Here is a 16,223-nt window from a genome sequence, read left to right as displayed (position 1 = left end):
GCATGTGCTTGTAGTTCAAATTTGAAGTATGCACATTAAATGCCAAAAAACTCAATTAATGTATAAAAAAGGCCAAACGAACATGGAATAATTCCAAAATTTAGCACGATACTTCTATTTGGTCTAATCTACCAGCGTACAAAAATTAAGGTGGGAGAAAGCAGTGTACGTATGTCGTTTTGCACACGGAGGTGACATGTTCCCTCTCGGAACCACGAGCCTTCTTGAGGGAAGCTCCGGTTTGCAATAAGCTTACACCAAAGCTTGTCCCAATTCGGCCAAAAATTTACTGCAGCTTGTTGGTGCCATGTCATGACACCATGCCAAGTTTCATGATTTTCAGCCGTGTTTTGGATTTACAAGAATTAAAAAACCAAGTTTCTCAATCATTCCGGCCGAGCCACGATGCGCAGATGTTTGAATTTTATTCCCATTTCTTGCATGGGACCTATAAATTCACCCAAAGACACACATGTGATTTTTCAGCAATCTTTGGTGCATCGGAGCATGTGGTTGTAGTTCAAATTTGAATTATGCACATTAAATGCCTAGAAACTCAATTAATACATAAAAATGCCAAACAAACCTGAAATAATTCCAAATTTAAACACGACACTCATGTACTAGTTGCATGTTCACTGTACGTAAATGTTCTAGCAATTCAAACACCATCCTTTCCCTCCGTAACACCATTTTGTCTTTCAAAACACAATGAAAAAAATCAGGTATACCACAAACAGTTTACTAGAAAGAATCGTGTGGGATGCGATATAGAATATCTTTGGGCACCATCTTGTATGGCTTACGCAGGAAGCTTCGTCGTCTACAGTCCACCATCCCCGCTTGAACAACACTTGCGTGCCAGTTTCTCGTGGCACCGAGCGAATTTTTTTTGCCACCATGGAAATATCTGTCTCCCCGCCCCTCCCTCCTACCAAAAGCCACATTTCCACTCTTCCTCCTTGCTTTCCAACTTCAAACCTGTAACTTCCCAAATTTTCAATTTGGAATGTTATACACTAGATCATCATTGCATATCATATTTTATTGCATTTTGGTTGATCCTAGGAAATCCTACGCAACTCAAGGACCCTTGGAGAGAGTTGGGGATTTCGTTATTTTCATATTTGAGTATTCTCAAATTCTGAAAATAGGATCATTTGATTTTATTTATTTTATCTTCAATTATTTATATTACAAAAATATGGGAGAGGGAATAAAATGACTTTCCCAAAATAAAGAAATATTGAGGATATAATAAAAAAATCAAATAAGATTTTATTTTGGTTTTATTTGCTATTTTTTTTGAATTAGGAAAAAATGCGCGTTTTTCAAAATTGCATTTAGGCCCCAAATAAATGTTCATCCTGTGCGGCTTGATTTTAGAAGCCGGGAAAATTTTATTTCAGGATTTTTGGAGTCAGTTTAGTATTCCTTTTGTTTTTCCGTCGGTTTTGTTCGTTTTTTTAGTTTCGGTTTTTTAAATAGATCGGTTTTTTCGCTTTGTTTAATTAGCGAGCTTTCGTCCGTTCGTTCGTCTTAACAAACGTTCGTCGTTTTTCTTTTTTCTCGCATTAAATCCGCGACTTATCTGATCGCGATTCCTGATCCGATTTTCGTTTTAGTCTAACTTTTCGCTCATTTATCGGAATCAGGCGATCAAGCGCCTGGAGTTTTGTCTCGAAACCCTCTTTCCGTTTAACCAACTCAAGCAAGTTTTTGCCAATGTAAAAATTGCCCTAGATCCAGAATAGTAAACGAAGCCTGTTTCTTTTGTCGTTTGTCTTTGGTTGCTTCGTTCGATTTGATTCTTTTTGCCAACCGGAGTTCTTAAGTTGAACTTTTTGGTTAGATCTTTTATTCGAGTTTTACATGTGCATTAGTTGAGTACTTATTGTATGCTTGTTTGTTTGCGATAGAGTACCCGGAGTGCGCCGCTTGCTACTTCGAATCGCTAGGTTTTGCGGATCATCAGCAAGGCAAGTAACACTTTGATCATACTTCCAATTACCCAGTTTTATTGCATTAGATCAATCCTCACACATTGCATGATTAGGATCTAATTAAATTGTGGGCTTGGGAAGTAGTTGAGGTAGTACCTATTACCTGTTATTATCAAACCTTTGGGAGTTACTCCTACGTTTGCATATTGTGCCAGGCTATGCTAGTAGACGTGGATTGGGTGAGTGTATTCATGACAGATGTGAGATTGTTAAATTAATGGTTTATCTAAGGTGGCAACTTAAATACACATCTGGGTAGATTGAGGCACCTGGGTATTCCAGCGATTGCCTGTTTTTTTATGGACCGCCACCTAGGCTCAAAGGGATCATGAGATTATTCATGCTAGAAACTTTCATGTGCAGCCACATGCTACTATGGGCTCTAGCATAGTTGATTAAGTTGTGCGAACTCTTACAGTGGTAGACTAGCAGATGTAGGGGAAAGTAGGTGTAATAGTCTACCCGATTGTAAGGTGCTAGCGCTTCTGAAAGACTATGTCTCGGTCATCCGTTTCTCAAACACCATGTAGTGCGAGAAATCAAACGGAGGCGATCGAGTCTTGTGGGGAAAAGTGCGCAAACCTCTGCAGAGTGTATAAACTAATCATGGTTAGCCATGTCCCCGGTTATGGACATCTTGAGTATCTAGTACTTGGATTATCATGTGAATCTCATCATGTTACTCTAAAATTAATTTTGTTGGGTTTTGTTTAATGATGATGCTTAATTGGGATTGAGAATGCTGTCAACCATTCTCAATGTTTAACAACTACCATGATAGTTAAATAAAATTTATTCCTTTGCAGTAGGGAAAATTTGGCTTTACGCAAAACTGTAACCATAGAGCTTTCCACCAGCCAAATATGCATATAGAATAGCCTATTTCATTCCATTACTCTCTATGTGTTACTTTGCCAGCATATTCCATGTGCTAACCCGTTTCGGGCTGCAATGTTAATGTTGCAGACTTTTCAGACGACGATTAAGGTGCTTTTAGGTCGTGGTTCTATACTTAGTGATGCCGTTGGAGTTGATGGACTCACTTATCTTCCAAGCCTTCCGCTGTTATCGTTATTAGATGGCCTTAAGCCATATTTATTGTAATAAGTTCTCTTTTGAGACACTCGATGTAATAAGTGTGTGATTGCTACTCTGTTATAAATCCTTTAAGTACTGTGTGGTGTCAGCATTACTGATCCAGGGATGACACCTGAGCACAGAGATTGGACCGTTTTAGGTCTGGTCGCTACAAAACTTTCACTGCTGCTTACTGGCAGCTCAGCCTCCTAGCCGGCGACCCTTCTTCTTGCAGCGCCGCCTCCTCACCGGCTACCCTTCTTCTTGCAGCGCCGCCTCCTCGCCGGTGACCCTTCTTCTTGTAGCGCCGCCTCCTCGCCGGCGATCCTTCTTCTTGCAACGCCACCTCCTCGCCGGGGACCCTTCTTCTTGCCACGCGGCCTCCTCACCATCGATCCTTCTTCTTGCTGTGCGGTTTTCTTGCCGCCGACCCTTCTTCTTGCTGCACGGCCTCGTCGATATGGTCAGGTAATCTACACCCCACCCTACCATCCTCCTCCTTTCCCGTCCCACATGCCCCGACTGACGGAGCGACACCTTCCACCGAAATCACTGCCCCCTCCTCCAATTAAGCGTCGCCCACATCCATTTTACCTGCAGTATAACATGGAGCTAAGTAGCATGCGGCCGCACACGCGAACGAGGTCTCTATGGCTGCCATGTGTGTCGACCGCCAGATCTTGGAGGAGCACCTCGTCTTCGAGGCCACCGTCGACACCGCCACATGGTTATCTACTTTAAAATATAGTTCGTGATGTTTCCTCGAGGCCACCGCCAGTGCCTTCTAGTGATTTGTCCTCTGTAATGTTAATATGCAATCTGATGTTCAGTTAACAGTTTGGTCCTCTGAAATGTAATGTTCAGTTAACACTTTGGTCCAACAATTACTACATTTTGTAGTACTGTTCTCATGCATTCTTTGTTTTGTTAACTGTCTTATCTTCCAATACATGTTTCTATTCTGCAATGTTGTGCTTAGTTAACTATTTTGGTTCATTTGGTCTGCTATCCATTTAACTGTTGGTTCAATTCTGCAATTTGATTTTCTTTTGCTGTGGGTACAATTTTGTATTGTTATGCATGTGACACCAATCGAATTTGGTTGTACTCAATACATATTCTACTGATAGTATGGAAACTCTCAGTTAACCTAATCAAGATCTTCCTTAGGTGTGTTGCAGGGAAACAATGGGAGACACTGCGGTTTACCATCGAGGTTTGTTCAAGCAGGGTCCTTTGGGTAATAGCACATTATTGTGCAGTTGCAGGAATCATTCTAATATTTAGGTTTCTTACAATTTGGTCTTGCACATGTAGGTCCTGCTGTGAGAGGCTTATATCCACTGTTCGACCCATTTTGCATATGGGGAAATGAGATGTCCATGAATATTAGTCAAGTCAAGAAACTCAGAAAGATTGTTAGGATGAAGAAACTTGCGACAAATAACAGCAAGATCTTTGATTGCACAATGAAGAAGACATCGGTCAACTATAGGATGGTACCAACTCTTTTACCTTGTTTTTACCCCTTGCGCCATTTCAAAATTTACAACAAAGATTTATGCATAGCTTTGTTTTCAGTACTTTTCAAAGCAGTTCACCGATGATTACCTCTCAAACCACCTGCATGGTCAAGAGGCGAGGAAGGTATTCATTCAACACCCACGGTACAATATTGAAGTCTTGCTGAAGAGGACAAAGGTTGGGCGGGCAATTATCCATAGCTACTGGCCTAAAGTTGCAAGGACATTCAACATCACTGAAGGCTCAATATTTGTCTTCCGCTTCTGCAGTTTCCCAGATGAGATTCATCTGTCTATTTACCGTGTATGATGCTACTTTCCAAAGGTTTTTGATGCTGCATGTGAAACTTGGTGCTATTGTGTAATGGAGTAACTGAGTGCCGAAGCTATTTGATGTAATTCGATTATGAAATCCTGGTTGCTTTTATAGGATATGAAATATCTGGCGTGTTTTATAAGAAATATCAGTTTGATTAGTACATGGATTATCAATAATAGGATAATTACCCTGCTTATTGGGGTTTTCTATTGCAGACGGTTACTCAGACAACACCGTGGGCGATGAACTCAAACAACCCGCATGGTTTCTAGAAAGTAGGCGTGTTCGATCAACTAACAATCACACATGGCTTCCGACAGTGAACTGTTTGCTTTAGGCCACCTTGCACAAACGTTTCCACACAAAGAACTATGTGTGATATACATAACTACAGAAATGTTTTTCTAGGATTCACTGTGTGGGATGTACATACCTACGAAAATGATTTTCTAGGATTCACCGTGTGGGATGTACATACCTACGGAAATGATTTTCTAGGATTCACCATGTGGGATGTACATACCTACGGAAATGATTTTCTCGGATTACCGTGTGGGATGTACATACCTACAGAAATGATTAGGTTTCGATGCCTTGCCCGATCGCACACGGCCCCAGCCTGGGTCCCAGGAGGGCCTATCCCTGACGATTTATGGGTCGTGTGGGAAGGACACCCTATCGCACACACTCAGTTGGCGACGGTTCCAAATGCCGTCGTGGAAAGGGGTTAAAAACCGTTTGTTTAGGACATCACTGTACCAGTGACATGATATGTGTTTTGCTTGGAGCGTCTTGTATGATTTGAGTCTTTTCTTTTTAGTTTACCTCAATCATCCTTGCTGCACACACCCTTTGGGAGAGACACGCATGAATCAAATTTTATTAGAATACTCTATGTGCTTCACTTATATCTTTTGAGCTATACAATTTTGCTCTAGTGCTTCACTTATATCTTTTTAGAGCACGGTGGTGGCTTTATTTTATAGAAATTATTGATCTCTCATGCTTCACTTATATTATTTTGAGAATCTTTTAGAACATCAAGGTAATTTGTTTTGGTTATAAAATTAGTCCTAATATGATGGGCATCCAAAATGGGTACAACGATTTTTTTTCATATAAAGTGTGTTTAATAGTAGGAGAAGTTTGATACTTGATGATTGTTTTGAGACATGAGGATGGTGATATTAGAGTCATGCTAGTTGAGTAATTGTGGATTTGAGAAATACTTGTGTTGAGGTTTGCATGTCCCGTAGCATGCACGTATGGTAACCGTTGTGTAACAAATTTGAAGCATGAGGTATTTCTTTGATTGTCTTCCGTATGAGTGGCGGTCGAGGACGAGCGATGGCCTTTTCCTACCAATCTATCCCCCTAGGATCATGCACGTAGTGCTTGGTTTTTGATGAATTGTAGATTTTTGCAATAAGTATGTGAGTTCTTTATGACTAATGTTGAGTCCATGGATTATACGCACTCTCACCCTTCCACCATTGCTAGCCTCTCTAGTACCCCGGAACTTTCGCCGGTACCATAAACCCACCATTTACCTTCCTCAAAACAGCCACCATACCTACCTATTATGACATTTCCATAGCCATTCCGAGATATATTGCCATGCAACTTTCCACCATTCCGTTTATTATTACACGCTCCATCATTGTCATATTGCCTTGCATGATCATGTAGTTGACATCGTATTTGTGGCAAAGCCATCGCTCATAATTTTTCATACATGTCATTCTTGATTCATTACACATCCCGGTACACCACCGAAGGCACGCATATAGAGTCATATTTTGTTCTAAGTATCGAGTTGTAATTTTTGAGTTATAAATAAATATAAGTGTGATGATCATGATTGTTAGAGCATTGTCCCATGTGAGGAAATAAAAAATGAGAAAGGCCAAATAAAAAAAGGGAAGAAAAAGAAGAGAAAAAAATGAGAGAAAAAGATAGAAGGGACAATGCTACTATCCTTTTTCCACACTTGTGCTTCAAAGTAGCACCATGATCGTCATGATAGAAAGTCTCTTATTTTGTCACTTTCATATACTAGTGGGAAATTTTCATTATAGAACTTGGATTGTATATTCCAATGATGGGCTTCCTCAAATTCCCTAGGTCTTTGTGAGAAAGTAAGTTGGATGCACACCCACTTAGTTTCTTTTATTGAGCTTTCATGAATTTATAGCTCTAGTGCATCCGTTGCATGGCAATCCCTACTCACTCACATTGACATCTATTGATGGGCATATCCATAGCCCATTGATACGCCTAGTTGATGTGAGACCATCTTCCTCCATTTTGTCTTCTCCACAACCACCACTCTATTCCACCTATAGTGCTATGTCCATGGCTCACGCTCATGTATTGCGTGAAAGTTGAAAATGTTTGAGATTACTAAAGTATGAAACAATTGCTTGGCTTGTCATCGGGGTTGTGCATGATTTGAATATTTTGTGTGACGAAGATGCAGCATAACCAAACTATATGATTTTGAAGGGATGAACTTTCTTTGGCCATGTTATTTTGAGAGGACATAATTACTTTGTTAGTATGCTTGATATATTATTATTTTTATGTCAATATTAAACTTTTGTCTTGAATCTTTTGGATCTGAACATTCATGCCGCAATAAAGAAAATTACATTGATAAATATGTTAGGTAGCATTCCACATCAAAAATTCTATTTTTATCATTTACCTACTCGTGGACCAGTAGGAATTAAGCTTGGGGAGGCTTGATATGTCTCCAACGTATCTATCATTTTTTATTGTTCCATGCTATTATATTATCTATTTTGGATGTTTAATGGGCTTTAATGTGCTCTTTTATATTATTTTTGGGACTAACCTACTAACCAGAAGCCCAGTGCCAGTTTTTTTTTGCCTATTTCAGTGTTTCGCAGAACAGGAATACCAAACGGAATCCAAACAGAATGAAACCTTCGCGATGATCTTTATTGGACCGAAAACAAACCAGAAAACTTGGAGTTGAAGTCTGGAACTCCGTGAGGTGGCCACAAGGTAGGAGGGCGCACTCCCACCCTCGTGGGCCCCACAGAGCTCCACTGACGTACTTCTTTTGCCTATATATTCCCTTATACCCTAGAAACATCAGGGGAGCCACGAAACCACTTCTCCACCGCCACAACCTTCTGTACCCGTGAGATCCCATCTTGGGGCCTTTTTCGGCGATCTGCCGGAGGGGGAATCGATCACGAAGGGCTTCTACATCAACACCACAGCCTCTCCGATGAAGCGTGAGTAGTTTACCATAGACCTTCGGGTCCATAGTTATTAGCTAGATGGCTTCTTCTCTCTCTTTGATCTTCAATACAAAGTTCTCCTCGATGTTCTTGGAGATCTATTCGATGTAATACTCTTTTGCGGTATGTTTGCCAAGATCCGATGAATTGTGGGTTTATGAACTCGATTATCTATGAATATTATTTGGTTCTTCTCTAAATTCTTATATGCATGATTTGATATCTTTGCAAGTCTCTTCGAATTATCGGTTTAGTTTGGCCTACTAGATTGATCTTTCTTGCAATGGGAGAAGTGCTTAGCTTTAGGTTCAATCTTGCGGTGTCCTTTCCCAGTGACAGTAGGGGCAGCAAGGCACGTATTGTATTGTTGCCATCGAGGATAAAAAGAGGGGTTTATGTCATATTGCTTGAGTTTATCCCTCTACATCATGTTATCTTGCTTAATGCATTACTCTGTTCTTATGAACTTAATACTTAGATGCATGCTAGATAGCGGTCGATGTGTGGAGTAATAGTAGTAGATGCAGAATCGTTTCGATCTACTTGACACGGACGTGATGCCTATATTCATGATCATTGCCTTAGATATCTTCGTAACTATGCACTTTTCTATCAATTGCTCGGCAGTAATGTGTTCACCCACCATAATACATGCTATCATGAGAGAAGCCACTAGTGAAACCTATGGCCCCCGGGTCTCTTTCTTATTATATTGCATCTCTTTTATTATCACATCTCGTTTACTATTTTGCAATCTTTACTTTCCAATATATACAACAAAATACCAATAATATTAATCTTACGATCTCGATCAGATCTCACTTTCCCAAGTGACCGTGAAGGGATTGATAACCCCTTTATCGCGTTGGTTGCGAGGTTCTTGATTATTTGTGCAGGTACTAGGTGACTTGTATGTTGTCACCTACTAGATTGACACCTTGGTTCTCAAAAACTAAGGGAAATACTTACGCTACTTTGTTGCATCACCCTTTCCTCTTCAAGGGAAAACCAATGCATGCTCAAGAGGCAACATGCATCACCTAGTGTACTTCGTCAGTTCCTTGTTACACAGGGCCAGATCGCGGTACTCTGGTGTGCAGAAGTTGATCTTTGGTCTCATCATGGACTCAAGGAAACTTCGCCACTACTTCCAAGACCATGAGATCACGGTTGTTACTCGTTTTCCGTTGCAAAGGATACTTCGAAACCCTGAGGCTATCGGCAGAATAGTGGAGTGGGCTTTGGAGTTATCCAGCTTTGGTTTGAAGTTTGAGAGCACATCAATTATTCAGAGCAAGGCGTTGGCAGAGTTTATTGCAGAATGGACGCCAACCCCAGATGAGGAGCTGACAGAGACTGTTATCCCCGGCAAGGAATCGCCCCAAGAATGGATTATGTATTTTGATTGTGCTTTTTCCCTACAAGGTGCAGGACCTGACGTGCTTCTTGTCGCCCCCTCCAGGGAGCACTAGAAGTGCGTCATGCAAATGCATTTTGCCCGGGAAGAAGCAACCAACAATACACCTGAGTATGAAGGGCTTCTTGCCGGGCTTAGGATTGCAGTTGAATTGGGAATTAAGAAGCTGATCATTCGAGGAGATTCATAGCTTGTGGTGAGACAAGTCAACAAAGATTATCAAAGTCCATTGATGGAGGCATATGTTGATGAAGTGAGGAGATTAGAGCAGCGCTTTGACGGATTGCAAACAGAGAACGTACCCCGTGCGGAAAACAACATAGCTGATCATCTGTCAAAGTGTGTTGCGTAGAAGCTTGTTGTGGAACCAGGGAAATTTGTTCTCCATCTCACTCAGCCCTCCGTATCCGCAGCGACAATGGCCCGGAAGAGGAGTAAGTTGGACCACAGTAAGCCTCTCCCGGTAGAGTCGTCCGCTCCTGACAGAGACCCTGCCAGAAACAACTCCTCACAGCCTACTGGACCACCCCCTCCAGCCGGGCCTATGGACTCCGCGAACGAGGCTGGTGCTCCCGCAGCAGAGGAGGTGCCGCTAGTCCTCATTGCCGAGCCCCAGGCTCCAACTTGGGAAAGGCACATTGTCCACTTCCTTCAAACCGGAGAGCTTCCCGGCGACCAAGATGAAGCTGAAAAGGTAACCCGAAGGGCCAGTATGTATCAGTCTGTCGATGACACTCTATACAGAAGCAGGCCCAATGGTGTGAAATTGAAGTGTGCTTGCCGGGAAGAAGGAAAGGAACTGTTGGCTAAGATTCCCAGAGGAATGTGTGGCTCCGACATTGGATCAAGGGCATTGGTTGGGAAAGCATTCCGGCAAGGATTCTATTGGCCCATAGCCCTCCAAGATGCGGTCGAGCTAGTCACGAAATGTGAAGCCTGCCAGTTCCATTCCAAGAAAAGCACCTGCCTGCCCAAGCTCCTCAAACAATCCCTCTATCATGGCCATTTTCGGTCTGGGCGCTCGATATCCTCGGCCTCTTCCCCCGAGCAATCAGGGGCTTTGAATTCTTGTTCGTTGCCATCGACAAGTTTACAAAGTGGCTGGAAGTGACTACCGTGAGAAACGTGACTGCTCAGTCAACTATCAAGTTCTTGAAAGAACTGGTGTGCTGTTTTGGGGTTCCGGCAAGGATCATCACCGACAACGGCACCAGTTCACGACCCGTGCCTTCATGCAATATGTTCATGCCCTTGGATGCAAGATCTCATTTGCCTCTGTGGCACACCCCCGGAGCAATGGACAAGCTAAGAGGGCGAGCACTGAAGTGTTGCATGGACTCGAGACAAGAAATTTTGATACGCTGCAGAAGCACGGCATGCGGTGGATCGAGGAGCTGTCAGTAGTTCTTTGGTCCCTCAGAACGACACCAAACCGAGCTATCGGGCAGACTCCCTTCTCCCTGGTCTACGGGGCAGAAGCAGTTATCCCCACAGAACTCATTTACGGGTCGGCTCGAGTGCTTGCCTACGATGAAGTAGCATAAGATCAGCACCGGCGTGACGACGCTGTGCTAGTTGAGGAGAACCGTCTCCAGGCTGCTACGTGTACTGCACGCTACCAGCAAGCCCTGCATCGCTGTCATAGCCATAGGGTTCATGCCCGGTGTTTTGACGAAGGTGACCTTGTCCTTAGGCGTGTTCAGTCCGCCAAGGGTACACACAAGTTGTCATCGAAGTGGGAAGGCCCTTATCGGGTAGTACGAGTCACTAGACCTGGCGCAGTCCGTCTGGAGACCGAAGATGGCACTCAATTGCAAAACTCATGGAATATTGAGCATCTTCGCAAGTTCTACCTGTAAGGCGCGGCTGTCGGGCCCTCCCCGGCAGCCACCCTTTTGTACATGCCTTGCCTCAGCTGCATGTAACCCCTTTTACAAAGCCGGGGCGATGACCCCGTGAAAGAGAAAATAAAAAAGTGTTGTGGGGGCCCCCCGACAAAGATTGCATGCATGCATGAGCATTCCAGGATCACTGCATAAGCACTTCATGAGCATTTGCATATGCATATAGATAGGATCGCATCCTTCATTCTCATCTGCATGAAGTTATAGGTTCCTGCCGCACACTTGGCTTCGACAAGAGTTGAGAAGATTGCCCGGCACAGAGATCCCCGACAAGCCAAGTAGATAAGTTCCAACTCCTGTCCATCAGTGTTCTGTAAAGCTACAACTTTGCATAGGAAAGCCTCGCCTCTCTTTTGAGACTTAGGTGCTCCCATCCATGACTTGAACGTTGCTTCGGTCAGGATGTCGCGGTGACCTTTGGTAAAAAGGAGTTGGCGGGGGACTGGTCCCTCTATCTGTTCCCCGATAGACGCGCTCTCCGGCAGACAATAAGGGTACCGGCAAGATAGCTTGCCGGGGGAAAACTCGTTTATTTATATTAAAGAGTCATCTCAGCTCTGCATGGACATACACATGCACAGGTTCCCGACAAGGCTCATCTTTTTCATTAATATGCTAATACAAGTACAAGCCTTACAGAACACAGACATGGACTCAAGAGATTACATTATTTGAATTAAAAATTTGGCAAGTGCCGACAGATTTAAGATTGAAAAAAGATAAGTGCCCCGTAATCCCCTCTTTTCGTTTTCCCTCCTTCAGCACTGCGGCGGAAGGATGAAAAGACGAGAAAAGGAGCACCCAAGCAGGAGCCCACCCCAGTCCCGTCAGGACGCGCTTGACGCGGCCTGACAAGACCGGGAGTGGCGAGGCTGTGAAGGAGGAGTACAGAGGACGGGGTAGCGCCCTCAGGTCGCCTCCTCTAGAGCTAACAAGAAGCCTTGGCTTGAGCACCGGTGGAGTCATCCACCAAATCTCAGCCAAAAGACCGCTGGAGGCGAGGAGAAGGCGCCAAGAGAACATCCCTCCCCGGCTATCACCCTAGGAGGCTGGTGACGATGATGCCGGGGAGGGAGGGGAAGAGAGGAAAGACAAGGCGGCAGGTCGCCCGTCGGAGGCGAAGGCATCCACACCATCGTACTCTGACCTGACCCCCTCCCACCCGCCTTCTCCATCTTCCCTCGTTTTCTCCTCACCGCTGCTACTCCCGAGAAGCACCAAGACTCCTGTCCGGCACCTTCCCCGGGAGATGGCGAGCGGCCAAGACGGCCAGGGAGCTGTAGGCACACCGCTACCCACCTTGGCTGGCAGGAAGGCGCGCCTCTTGTCGACATCAGCCCCAAGGCCTCCGGGAGGGGCCGTGCTGGGATTACCAACGATCTCCGGCCCCGTCTCTCGGCCAAGCCTTGGAAGAGCCCAGAGATTCATCACACCAAGGACCAGGCTCACTCCCCGAGCATCAACACCAGCATGTAGCGGCATTAGCCCCGGCCAATTTCTCGGGGCTGGCCCCAGGATCTTCCCTTCGACATAACTGGTAAAAGATAAGAAGAAGAGGAATGCGAAGATGAATGGCTCCGCCCTCCTCTGCCCTCCCTTTTATAGGCAGGGCGAGGAGGGGGGCTGCTCCATCGACGGGCGACCGCCGCCCTCCTCCGCCAATTCAAGATGACCGGGCCCTCACCTTGACGCTCCTTTGTGCCACGCGCCTCCATTACCTACTCTGCGCTATGCATGCATCATACATGGCCAAGGATAAGAGCGTGGTGGGAAGAGTGAATTGGCCGTTTCTACCCCGTGCGTTAAAGTCATTCACGGGACATTACTGCAGTGGCCCCACCAGTATTGGCTTTACACGACGCACGGAGAAACCAGAAACTTGCCCGGAATCAAGGCTAATGAAGAAGCAAAGAAGACTTCAAGAGACCAGCCTCTTCAGCAACCCTCGCATGTGCACTTATTAGGCCCTACCCCGACGTCGCTCAGCAGCGCGTTCGGGGGTAGGCCCAGGGGCTTCTGTCGGTGCAACAAACCCTGGGTCTGTTGCCCAGACTGTGCTTAGGAAGGGAACGAGATTGAAGCACTAGCCCAAGTAAGAGTACAAGAAACCAAGAGACTCGATGGACAAACATGCAGATCAGAAGGACCAAGAACGAGCCAAGGAATCAGGATATCGTCAAGAGAAGAAGCCTCCCTTGCCGGGCAGCCGAGCCCGACAAGTGGCAAGGCCACCGCAGAAACTGACATCCAGGACACCCCGGCAGGGCGTGCCAGGGTTCACGGAGGCAAAACCACCACGCAAACCACTCTAAACCCACGTCGTCGATCAGTGCAGCGTCAAGCTGCAAAGTGATTAAGTGGCAGTCATACGCCATATGGCAGCCATTTCCTAAGGGATAAACCCGCGGATGGCACCCGTCCTGCAACGTGTGAAGAGAACAGGCGCGAATCTGGCAGGATAGCCCGGCAAGCCCTGCCGGGCAACCAACGATGTGACGTTAAGAGGTGCATTTAATGTGCCCTGTCAGCTGATATGTCTCCAATGTATCTATAATTTTTGATTGTTCCATGCTATTTTATTATCAATCTTGGATGTTTTATAATCATTTTAGAGTCATTTTATATCATTTTTTGGTACTAACCTATTGACATAGTGCCAAGTGCCAGTTCCTGTTTTTCCCGTGTTTTTTACATTGCATAAAATCAATATCAGACGGAGTCAAATTGCCACGAAACTTTACGGAGATTTTTTATGGACCAGAAGAAAGATGTTGGGCCCTGGTTGCACCTGGGGGAGTCCCGAGGAGGGGACAACCCAACAGGGCACGCCAGGAGGCCCAGGCGCGCCCTGGTGGGTTGTGCCCACCTCGGGTGCCCCCGGACCACCTCTTTGCTCTATAAATACCCCCAAAATACTAGAACCCTAGAGCAGCCGACGAAATATTCATCCAGCCGCCGTAGAGTCCAGAACCACCAGATCCAATCTAGACACCATCTCGGATGGGGTTCACCACCTCCATTGGTGCCTCTCCGATGATGCGTGAGTAGTTATTTGTAGACCTTCAGGTCCATAGTTAGTAGGTAGATGGCTTTCTCTCTCTCACTCAATTCTCAATACAATGGTCTCTTGGAGATCCATATGATGTAACTCTTTTTGCGGTGTGTTTGTTGGGATCTGATGAACTTTGATTTTATGATCAGTCATATCTTTTTACATCCATGAAATTGATATGAGTTTCTTTGATCTCTTATAGCCTCGTATTTCTTCTCCGATATTTGGGTTTTGTTTGGCCAACTTGATATATTTATCTTGCAATGGGAAGAGGTGCCCGGTAGTGGGTTCGACCTTACGATGCTTGATCCCAGTGACAGAAAGGGAACCGACACGTATGTATCGTGGCTACTAAGGATAAAAAGATGAGATCTATATCTACGCAATAGATAAACAGATATTGTCTACATCATGTCATCGTTCTTATTGCATTACTCTGTTTTTCCATGAACTTAATACACTAGATGCATGCTGGATAGCGGTCGATGTGTGGAGTAATAGTAGTAGATGCAGGCAGGAGTCAGTCAACTAATCTTGGATGTGATGTCTATGTAATGATCATTGCCTGGATATCATCATAATTATTTGAGGTTCTATCAATTTCCCAACAGTAATTTGTTTACCCACTGTTTGCTATCTTTCTCGAGAGAAGCCACTAGTGATACCTACGGCCCCTGGGTCTTCTTTATCACATACTTGCTTGCGATCTACTTTTCCCTTGCATTTTTATTCAAATCTATTAAACCAAAAATACTTTGCTGCAATTTATTTATTTACGATCTATTATTTCAATCTACTACAATTTCTGGCATCGTTACCCGAAAGGTATTGACAACCCCTTTAACACGTCGGGTTGCGAGGTGTTGTTATTTGTGTGCAGGTGTTGTTTATGTTGTGTTGCTTGGTTCTCCTACTGGTTCGATAACCTTGGTTTCATCATTGAGGGAAATACCTACCTTCGCTGTACTACATCATCCCTTCCTCTTTGTGGAAATATCGACGTAGTCCTAGCAGACTGGAGTTTTCTGGCGCTATAGTCAGGGAGCAGTCAAAAGGAATTTATGGTGCCGTTGCCGGGGAGGATCTTCAATATAACCAGGTTCCTCATCACAAATCTCATCTCCTCGCAATTTACATTATTTGCCATTTTCCTCTCGTTTTCCTCTCCCGCACTTCACAAAAATTTGCCATTTTATTTGCCCCTCGTTTTTGATCGCCGTTTTCTCACCTTGTCCGATCTCAAAAGAGCTAAGGGTTTTCTCCCTAGTCTTAATGATTTGGATAGCCCCTCTATCCTCTCTAAGCTCATAAATAATGATGCTATGGTCTACCGGGGCTGTTAAGGAAAATCTTAACCATTGTGATGAAGATGATCCTGGAATTTTTCGTATTTACTTGATGAATCTTTGAAAGATGCTTGGGATAGGTTGTTGAGAATTCGAGCTAGCTATGTGCCCCAATATCAGATAGAGATATACTTGAAAAGTTTTTATGATGGTTTACCTTCTTCCTTCAAGCAAGTTTTAGATTTTGTATTTGAAAATGGTTTTCTTGAAGGGGATGCCATTGATACTTATGAAAAGATGAAAGCCATATTTGGGCACCCTAAAGGAGAAATTTTGAATCAACTACTCTTATGTGCTTTTATCAAAATGA

The sequence above is a fragment of the Triticum urartu genome, chromosome 2 (assembly GCF_003073215.2).
Source record: "Triticum urartu cultivar G1812 chromosome 2, Tu2.1, whole genome shotgun sequence".
In the NCBI taxonomy this organism is placed as follows: domain Eukaryota; kingdom Viridiplantae; phylum Streptophyta; class Magnoliopsida; order Poales; family Poaceae; genus Triticum; species Triticum urartu.
This window is presented reverse-complemented; position numbering follows the sequence as displayed.